Raw genomic sequence first — 10,689 nt, 5'->3', positions numbered from 1 at the left:
TCATCCTGTGATCATCTGGAACAGGGGTCCCCAAACCTTTTAGACCATTAATCCCTCATAGACCCCCAGGCATGTACAATAAATAAATAGATAAGTATTTTTAAGTAGATTATCATTACATACTGGAAAATAAAGTTAAGGCTTTGCAACAAGTAATTACAATAACATTAAAAAAAAACACTTGCTTCTGTCTGGGAAGATACCAGCTGGATCCAAATCGTCAGTATCTGCTGCAGCCGGAGTCGGCAACTCCATTCTCAACATCGGGTATGATGCCATCTGCTTCGAGGAAGTCGCCTCTGGCTCCCGGGCAGGAGCGGGGTCCTTGGGCTCCTGGGGAGGAGCAAGGACCTTGGGCTCCCGGACAGGAGTGGGCACCTTGGAGTTCCGCACAGGAACAGGGACATTTGGCTCTAAAATTCTTTTGACCCCAAAAGTTTAATTGACCCCCTGGTCTTTATCGATCCCCTCTTGATCCCCAGCATTCTTCAACCCCTTGGAGAGTCCCATCAACCCCCATGGGTCGATATTGACCCCTTTGAAGACCCCTAATCTTGAATCAATCAATTCAAAGCTACAGTTAACTCCAATTCATGTCTCTCTTTCTACTTTAGATACTCAGTAAAACTGATACCCAACATCTACCCAGGTCCTGTGAACCCTGCACTTGTTGGGAGAGTAATATAAAACTTCCCATGTGTTTGGAGCTAACATTAACTTCTTGTAACTCATTGGTTTCAGGTCTCAGTTACCCTGCCCTGGTCTCCGGACTGCACCGATGGACAATGCTATGACTATTTAAGCATTTCACGAACCTGTGATTTTGTATTTGTGCGTTCATATAACATTTCACAAGACATGCGGTATGGCTGTATCGCACACCCACCTGCTCCCTATCACCAGGTTTTGTCTGGTAGGTACAACGAGACTTTCAGTCTCAGGGTGGGTTGATGTTCATTACATCAAAATGATTCCATTTGTCCTTTCCAGGTCTCTCTGCCTTCATCAGACTGGGCATCGACTCCAGGAAGCTGGTGATGGCACTTCCATGGTACGGCTATGATTTTATTTGCCAACACTTTGTTGAGGTCATTATATCTCCTAATTATTTTGGTTTAACCTCTAGCTGTGTTATTCTGGCCATGCACACTGTCCCTTTGGTCCTTTGAGGAGACTGGTTTGTGTTGCCTGGTAACCAGAGGGGAGATCATTCGCTTGTAGCTGGTTCCTTTGTCACGTTAGTCCCTTCACCACCCCACTGTTCATTGGAATAGACCCGTCTTTTTCTGCTCAGAGAACCACTTCACACAATGTTCCACCCTCAACATAGCTGCTGGCCCAGATTTTCCCATCAAGTTGAATTCCTTGAGAACCTGCTGAACAGTACAGATTACTCCTTTACCCTCTGGGAAGGACATCTTTTCTACCTCTGGCACGGGGGCAGGGGATGGTCCTCTCCACCCACACACCTCTTTTCATTCTGGGTGTTGTAGCCCTAGTTTCTGCTGCTGTAAGAAATAAATTCTGACCCTCTGTAACAACCTCATAATTTTATAAACAGCCAGAAAGCCAGCCCTCAGCATCAGTGAGAATCGACCACCCCACTACTCACACGATGGCCAGAAGATTGATCTCCTCTTTTCTTCCAAACTCGCTTCATTTTTCTGCTTCCTCAGCTCAATATTTTTGAACTCAAGCTTAACCTGCTTTTGTTCTCTCTTCAACTGCCTCTCCTTATGGAAACATATAGGATTATGAAGGGTATGGATAGGATAGATTTAGGAAGTTTTTTTGAGCTGGCCGGGGAAATGAGAGGACACAGTCTCAAGATTCGGGGGAGTAGACTTAGGACAGAGATGAGGAAAAATAGTTTTTCCCAGAGAGTAGTGAATGTTTGGAATTCTCTAAGCAGGGAAGTGGTTGAGGCTGCCTCATTAAACATATTTAAAATTCAGTTAGATAAATTTTTACATGATAGAGGAATTAGGGGATATGGGGAGAAGGCGGGTAGGTGGAGTTAGGTCTTAAATTAGATCAGCCATGATCGTATTGAATGGCGGAGCTGGCTCGATGGGCCATTTTTGGCCTACTCCTGTTCCTACTTCCTATGTTCCCATCCCTCTTCCTCCCTTTTTCTCTTCTTATTTCACTTCAAATACACTTTTATCAAACCCTAACTCCAATGCACGTAACTCAAGTTTCTTATGTTCTCTCTCAAGCTCAAAGATACATTTTTCTAGTGAGGGGTGTAGTCAGGAAGTTGGATGAGCTAAAGGTGTGGATTGACACATGGTGTTATGTGCTGTGGCCATTTGCAAGATGTGGTTGAAGAAAGGTTGTGACTGGCAGTTGAATGTTCCAGGATTTCACTGCTTGAGATGTGACATAGTTAGTGGAGCAAGAGGGGGAGGTGTGGCATTACTTGTCAGGGAGGATATTACAGCAGTGCTGAGGCAGGATAGACTGGAGGGCTCATCGAGGGAGGCAGTGTGGGTAGAGCTGAAAAATAAGAAGGGTGAGGTTACCATTATGGGGGTATATTATAGGCCTCCAAATGGGGAAAGGGAACTAGAAGAGTAAATGTGCAAGGATATAGCTGAGATGTGCAGTAGAAATAGGGTGGTGTTGGTTGGGGATTTTAATTTTCCAAACATAGGTCGGTAAACACAGTCAGTAAAAGAGCAGGATGGCTTAGTATTTATACATTGTGTTCAGGGTTGCTTTTTGCAGCAATACATTGAGACGCCAACTAGAGGGGGAGCGGTGTTAGATCTGTTGTTTTGGAATGCAATGGGGCTGGGGACGGAGGTAAGCATTGGGGAGAACTTTGGATCCAGTGAACATGGGTCCATTAGCTTAAGCTTAATGATGGAAAGAGAAAGGTTGAGTCTGAGGTTGAAGGTCTTTGAGTGGGGGAAGGCCAGATTTGGAGAAATGAGAAGGGATTGGCAGAGAGTTGTGTGGGCTGATCTTTTGGCCAGAAAGGATGTAGAGGAAATTTGGAGGGTATTTAGGGGTGAGATTTTGAGAGTACAGGATCTTTATGTTCCAGTCAGGCCGAAAGGGAAGACTGAAGGATCGAGGGAGCCTTGGTTTTCTGGAAATATTAAGAAGTTGGTGTGGGACAGAGGGTGGCCAGTACTAAATATTAAAAACAGGGGATTGCAGTAGATTGCAGGAAGAACTTTAAGAGGGAAATTAGAAAGGCAAAAAGAAGGTATGTGGAGTCCATAGCTAATAAGGCGAAGGTGAATCCTAAGGGTTTTTACAGATGTGTGAACAGTAAAAGGAGGGTTAAGGATAGAATAGTCCTCTGGATAATGGGACTGGTGAACTGTGTCGGGAGCCGTATGAGATGGGAGAAATATTGAACAATTTTTTCTCGTCTGTATTCACAAGGGAAAGGGACTTTGGGCCTCATGAGATAAGAGAGGCAAAGGGTTTAGTTATGGAAGGATAGGGATTAGTAAAGTGAGAGTTTTGGAGCTTCTTGGGTCAATTAAGGGAGGTCAGAGAGCAAATAGCAGGGGCTCTGACAGTGATTTTTCAAAGATCACTGGAGGAGGGGGTAGTACCACAGGATCGGAGGGTTGTGAATGTAGTTCCATTGTTCAAAAAAGGCAGTAGATGAAGGTCAAGTAATTATCGACCAGTAAGTTTGACTTCGGTGGTGGGGAAGGTTATGGAGGGTATTCTTCGAGATACACATATCTGGATAGGCAAGAATTGATTGGGGGTGTCCAGCATGGGTTTGGAAAAGGAAAGTCATGTTGAGTTTTTTGAGGAGATAACAAAAGAAGGTAGAGCAGTGCATGTAATCTATTTGGATTTTAGAAAGGATTTTGATAAGGTTCCACATGGAAGGTTAATAAGGAAGGTTCAGTTACCAGGAATTAGTAGAGAGATTGTGACGTGGGTTCAGAGGTGGCTGGGAGATAGACAGTAGAGAGTCATGATGGACAACTGTCTGTCAGGTTGGAAGCCTGTGACAAACGGGGTGTCTCAGGGATTGGTGCTGGGTCCCTTGTTGTTTATCATTTATATTAATAATTTAGAGGAGGGTGTGGTTAACTGGGTAAGCAAATATACGGATGGTACGAAAATAAGGGGAGTGGTGGATAGTGAGGTAGATTTTCTTGGATGACAGAAGGATTTGGTTTGTTTGGAAGAGTGGGCTGAAAGATGGCAGATGGAATTCAATGCAGACAAGTGTGAGGTGTTGCATTTCGGTAAAAATAACCAGAATAGGACATATACAGTTAAGGGGAGGACATTGAGGCACCTAGAGGAGCAAAGGGACCTGGGGGTTATGGTACAGAGTTCACTGAAGGTGGATTCCCATGTAGACAGGGTGGTTAAGAAGGCATATGGTAATGCTGGCCTTCATAAATCATAGTATGGAGTATAGGAGCTGGGAAGTGATGCTGCAGCTGTTTAAGGCATTGGTGAGGCCAGGTTTGGAGTATTGTGTTCAGTTCTGGTCTCCAAATTATAGAAAGGATATAGATAAGGTGGAGAGGGTGCAGAGAAGGTTTACAAGGATGTTGCCTGTCTTACAGCATCTGGATTACAGGGAGAGATTAAGGAGACTGGGACTTTATTCATTGGAATGTAGCCAACTGAGAGGGGACTTGATAGAGGTATTTAAAATTATGAAAGGAATAGATAGACTAGACATAAAAAGACTCTTTCCACTGAGGGCATGGGAGCTTGGAACAAGAGGGCATGAGTTAAGGGTAAGGGGGAAAAACTTTAGGAGAAATATGAGAGGATGCTTTTTCATTTAGCGACTGGTGGCAGAATGGAATGATCTTCCAAAGGAGATAGTTGTAACAGGGTCCCTTCTGTCACTGAAAAGATGGCTGGATGTGTACATGGATGTGAGGGGCTTGGAGGGTTATGGCAGAGAGCAGGAGAGGGGAGCTAGTGGAGTTGTTCAAGTGAACCGGTGAGGACTTGAAGGGCCGACATGGCCTGTTTCTGCTCTGTAAATGGTTATGTGGTTATATATGGCTAACTGCTGCTTGTGGGATTTACTCTTGGGAAATTGTTTCACCTCCTCCTCTCCAAACTTCCCCTCTTTTACATAGAATTCAGCTATAATTCTCTGCATCTCTGTCATTTTCATCGACCCCTCTATTCCCACAAGTTCAAATCAACAGATGTTGGCGATGCCAAAAGCTTCTCAGTATCCATTGCTGCTGTTTTTCCACCAACACAAGCCTTTTAATTGCCTTTCAAAAATCAATTTAACAAAATAAATTGAAAATTCATCAATCAACTCCAATTTTGGTTTGATCCTGGACGAATCCCCAATTAGTTACATCATAGAACAGCAACAATAGAAATTCACTAAGACAATTGTATCTTCAAAACATTATTTTTTATTAACAATTATTAATAATATAATATCTTACTTAACTCTAAACTTAACCCCAACTATGCGCAAATGTATATAGGTGTGTATGGATTACCCAAACCATTACTGCTTAGGCACAATTTTGAAACGTCAAATTCAAAGTTCATTCTTAGAAATCTTGAGTTGAAACTCAGAACTTTTAAAACTTTTTTTTTGATTATTTTATTTACGATCGACACATATAACAAATAAAAAATATCACATTGTTACAGTTACTGATTAAATACATGTTGATTTATTAAAAAAAGAAAAAAATCTACAAAGGAACCCATCTAAACCCTCTCTCCAAACCCCCAAACCCTTCTACCCTGTACTAAAGTCTATAATAAACTAAAAAATGAATACAAACTTATGAAAATACATCATGAATTGAATATATATTGAGTTGGATTGCTTTAGGAAACACTAAAAGATCCCAACAACATTTCACAAGAAAACATTTATTTTTAAGGGAAGACTTCTCTGGTCCGGAGGATTCAAAGGAATTTTATAAACTCAAACCTAATATTCGAGCATATGGGCTACAAATCTGTAAAAATGTAGAATATTTACCTCTCAAATTGTACGTAATTTTTTTCTAAAGGAATTCAATTTTGTATCTCTGTTTCCCATCTTCCCAATGTTAAAGAAACATCTGATTTCCAAGTAACAGCAATACATTTCCTCACCACCACCAGAACTAATTTAACAAATTTCAAATGAAAATCTGATAAGCGTAGTTCAGGAGTTATATTTTCAAAATTCACCATCAGCAATAACTAAAGTTTCAACCGAAAAACTTTTGCTACAATTTTATAATCTACCTTTAATAAAGATATAGGTCTATATGACACCACTTTTAATGGATGTCTGACTTTTTTTGGTATAACCGTTATCAATGCTCTTGAAAATTACTCTGGGAATAAACCTGTATCTGTAGCCTGTTTATGTACATTCATATATTCAACAAATCATAACATTCTTTATAAAACTTTGTCGAAAAACCCATCTTCCCCAGGTGGCTTCCCACTTGACGTAGATTGCAATGCCTCTTTGAGTTCAAAATCTGTAAATGGATTATCTAATAATTTTATATCATTCTCATCCAATAAGGGTAAATTTAACTCAAACAAAAATGAATCAATTTGTTCAACATCTACATTCCCTTCAGATTGATGCAAGTCCCTATAAAAGCTTGGAATTTCTCATTAATCTCTTGTGGTTTGTAAGTAACACCTGAATTTCCTTGTATTGCATTGATTGTTCTCGAGACTTGTTCAGTCTTCAATTGCCATGCCAATACCTTATGAGCCTTTTCCCCTAACTCATAATAACACTGTTTTGATCTCAAAATCAATCTCTCATAATTATAGGTTTGCTTTGTATTGTAATGAGGCTTCAAATTAGATAACTGTATCTTATTCTCTTCCATTCCATTTTCCTGAAACTTTTTCTCCAAAGTTGCAATTTCTTTTTCTAACTCCAAAAATTCTGCTTTATATTGCTAATAATTTGACCTCTCAAATATGCTTTCAAAGCATCCCACAGTGTAAATTTACTATCTACCGACCCCTCATTCGTCTCTAAAAAAAAATTAATCTGATTTCTCAAATATGAAACAAATTCAGGTCTTTTGAACAACATCTCATTAAACCTCCATTGATCAGAGGTTTTCTCAGCAACCTCACAAGAAATCAACAACAAGGAAAGATCTGACAAAATTCTACACCGCTCTATCAACTCTATCCTATAACTGAGCCACCAGAAAAAAATCTATTCTAGAAAAGGACTCGTGATGAGCAGAATAGAATGAATAATCTTCCTTACTCGGATGAATTCATCACCATATTTCAACTAAATTCAAATCTTAAATCAATTCAACTACCCTTTTTGCCATCTTAGTTTTTTTATCCAACAACAATTAAAATCACCTCCCTCCATTACATTCTCAGTTGATTGATTCAAATATAAAAAAAAACATCTGTAACAAATTGTACATCATCTTCATTTGGTGCATACAAATTCAATAAAGTTCAAGCTTCGGAAAATAATTAACTTTTAAAACCCTTCCAGCATTCTCAGGAAAAAGATTCTAAAACAAAAGGCACTTTTTTATGTATCAAAATTGCTACACCTCTAGCTTTAGAATTAAAAGAAGATGCCAAAACATGTACAACCCAACCTCATTTCAAATTTAAATGTCCCTTTTCCGTCAAATGTGTCTCCTTCAAAAAAGCAATGTCCACCTTCATCTTCTTAATGTAGTCCCACACATGTTTCCTCTTTATCGGATAATTCATCCCTTCAACATTAAATGTTGCAAAATTCAATTTACTCATTATGTCTTAACAAACAAATCCCAACACCAACAACCTGGACACAAATTTAAGCTCCAAAAAAGTAAAATAAAACCCCTTTCTAACCCAAAACTATAAAAAAACACAAAACCCCTCCCCTTTCAACCATTTATATATAAAAAGAAAAAAAACACCCAAGTGGTACCCCCTCTATAGACCAAGTGTGGTCTAAACCACTCATGGCAGATAACTTCAAAAGATGCAGTGTCACTCCCCCCCCCCCCCCCAGCTGACCTTCACATTATCTCAAAAATCGCCAAAATTATATAGATTAATTCAATCAACTACATTCAAAACTCCAACCAATTGATCCTGAACACCAATGGCATCAAACAAATTCAGCAGACTGGTCATCCTCTCCCCTCGAAGTCAAAAGTTGATCGTCAACATTCTTCCTGCTATTTAAATTCCCGTTCCCATTCATCTTCGGAGAACCTTGGGTCTTCACTTGTCTCTGTGACTCAAAATTATGCTTCAAAATGGTGTCCTGTGTGTGTTTCCAAATCCCACAAGTAACTCTCTAAAATATCATAGTCTATGAAACTGCAGATAAAAAAAAAACATCAGCCTGCAACAGCGGTTTGACATCAATCCTTTCCAAAGCTTTTATTCCACTGAAACAGTCCCAGCACTCCAGCCTTCTCAGTTGTAGACTGAGTCTTCTCCAAAAACCCAGCTCGTAGATGTGCAGCCACGGGAACAAGTGTGGATCGTTCAAGTCACTGAGCGTGGTCTACAGGTTGATACTGGAACTGCTTTCTGCAATTTTGTTGTGATCAGAAAAACTTTATTGACAGTTTATTCATACTTTTTTTTCAGGCTGGCTTTTGTGCATTGGAAAACGTCTCTTACAGAGGAACATCATGCATTGCTCGTGTTGCACATAGACTCCATTATAAAGATATCATGAACCTCTTGCCGAGATCAATCACTGGCAGGATCTGGGATGACGTTCATAAAGCCCCTTTCTTTGTGTTCGTGGTAAGCGAGCACAGTGAAGGTCAGTGCATCATAGAGTTCTGTTTGGATGTGGACATTCCAATCCATCTACCCTTAACATGCCCTGTGTCCAAGCATGTACCAGAAATCTAGAGTGCACAGGTATAAATTGGATGCAGGGAGTTGAACGACGAGAGGATTTATTTGTGTTTCCTCCTGTTAGTTTCTACATTGGGTCTTCACTGTCACCTGAAATTTCTTCCTCTTCTCTACTTGTTGGAGTCCTGATATTTCTGACATGGTTTTTGGGTTTTGTCCCATGACGACAGAAACAAATGGGGTGATTCACCAAGTAGTGAGCTCAATGTGTGTTTGGATGGATCATTCCATCATTCTCAGTGCCCTGTGAGTGAAGGTTGTCTCCCGCAACATTCGTCCGACCAGCAATTTCAACTCACCGTTAATTCGGATAAACACGGCTTTCATGGAATCAGGATAATCATCTTAATGGAGCCAAAAACAAACTGCGGGAAGAATCAGCAGGGGTCGAGCAGTGACAGAGGGGGACAGGACTTGACCAAACAATTGTCAAAGACGTTGTCTTTTCCACACTGATGGGGCTCAACCCCCTGCGAACGTCAACGGATTGTTTCTTGCTCCAGATCCCAGCATCTGCAGGTCTCTTGTGTCCACAGCATTTTGATGCAATTCCCACCACCTTCTATCTGATCTGCTGAGTTCCTTCAAAAAGCCTTTGCCCATTGAGACCTCCTCATTCCATGTCTTGACAACATTCCCTTCTCACCATCCCTCTACTGGTTATGTTCTCAGGATGACAACTTCTATTCCAGAACATCTAGAATATCCTTTCATCAATGTGGAGCCACCCACCTCCGTATGATTACAGGACCCGCAGATAGCAGTGAGTGTAGACACGGTGTTCCCATGGGATCCAACAGCTCAGTCTGACTGGCATCAGATCTGTGCAGGCTTTAAACAATCTGTTAATGGAGCCCACAGTGGTTTTATATGAAATTTCTGTGACCGTGGGGTCTGGTCCAAGATGGTAGCCCCATGAGGGATTTCAGACTCCAGGGGAGTGGAACGCCACCAGGAAACAGGGAGACCACCCCTCCCACTTGAGGAGGAGACGACCCATGGGATAGTGACCACGGCAGTAGACAAATGAGAGGTTCTGTGGCTGAAGAACACACAGGTGGTGGGTGTTGGCAACACAAGGCGATGAAACCATGCAGGCTGCGGGGAGGATGGTGGTGACTGGAATTCACTCTAGACTGTGAACGACTGGAGACCGGATCAAGACTGGTTGAAGGGGGAGCAGGTAATGGAACCAGGATATGAGAGGATGCTGAAGGGTTCCTGACTGTGTTGGAGGTTTGGATCTGGAGCTCGGGGGAATTGCTGGTTTGGACAGGACTCTGTGCGGCTTCAGGGGGCCACAGGAGCACTGGAGATGAATCCACAGACACATACCAATGATAAATCTGTCTGCGTTAGGACAGAGGAAAGCAAATTCAATGTAATATTGAACTATTTGTTACAGGACAACAAAGGAATTTCACGTTGATTTCTCCTCCTCGTCATCTGATTCCAATGCTTTTCATTTTCTTCACCTACTGCTGTACACACATCTCTCTCTCTCTCTCTCTCTCTCTCTCTCTCTCTCTCTCTCTCTCTCTCTCTCTCTAAGCTTCCCTTCCCTCCCACTACCTCACGGTTTCTCCCACCAACCTGTCTCTTCACCTCGACCCTTCAGTCCAGTCACGGTCTGGGCATCTTCCCCCAGATTCTTCTTCCCTCCCTCTTCTTTGTAGATGTCATTTTCCCTTTTTCTCTTCATCTTGACCGAGAGTTCAGAGCGGAGAAATTTATGGTTTTTAGGCTGCAGGAAGGTAATGACCCAATCAAGGAATTTGGCCACTACACGGATAGTCTGGAAAGGGAAGAGCAAGAATTTGGAGTCGATTCCTGCAC

The 10,689-nt window shown here is 41.5% G+C and overlaps 1 long non-coding RNA gene across 1 annotated transcript; it reads left to right on the top strand.

Moving 5' to 3' along the window:
* Window positions 1-747: 747 nt before the first annotated feature.
* On the top strand, window positions 748-8,844 carry LOC138764066 (uncharacterized). Its single transcript, XR_011357973.1, has 3 exons — window positions 748-913; window positions 991-1,051; window positions 8,575-8,844. It is a non-coding gene; the product is annotated as an uncharacterized lncRNA (long non-coding RNA).
* The last annotated feature ends 1,845 nt before the right edge of the window (window positions 8,845-10,689 follow it).

This window comes from Narcine bancroftii, chromosome 5 (genome assembly GCF_036971445.1).
Source record: "Narcine bancroftii isolate sNarBan1 chromosome 5, sNarBan1.hap1, whole genome shotgun sequence".
In the NCBI taxonomy this organism is placed as follows: domain Eukaryota; kingdom Metazoa; phylum Chordata; class Chondrichthyes; order Torpediniformes; family Narcinidae; genus Narcine; species Narcine bancroftii.
Note: the sequence above shows the minus strand (reverse complement) of the source record. Positions and strands in the feature narration are given on the sequence as shown.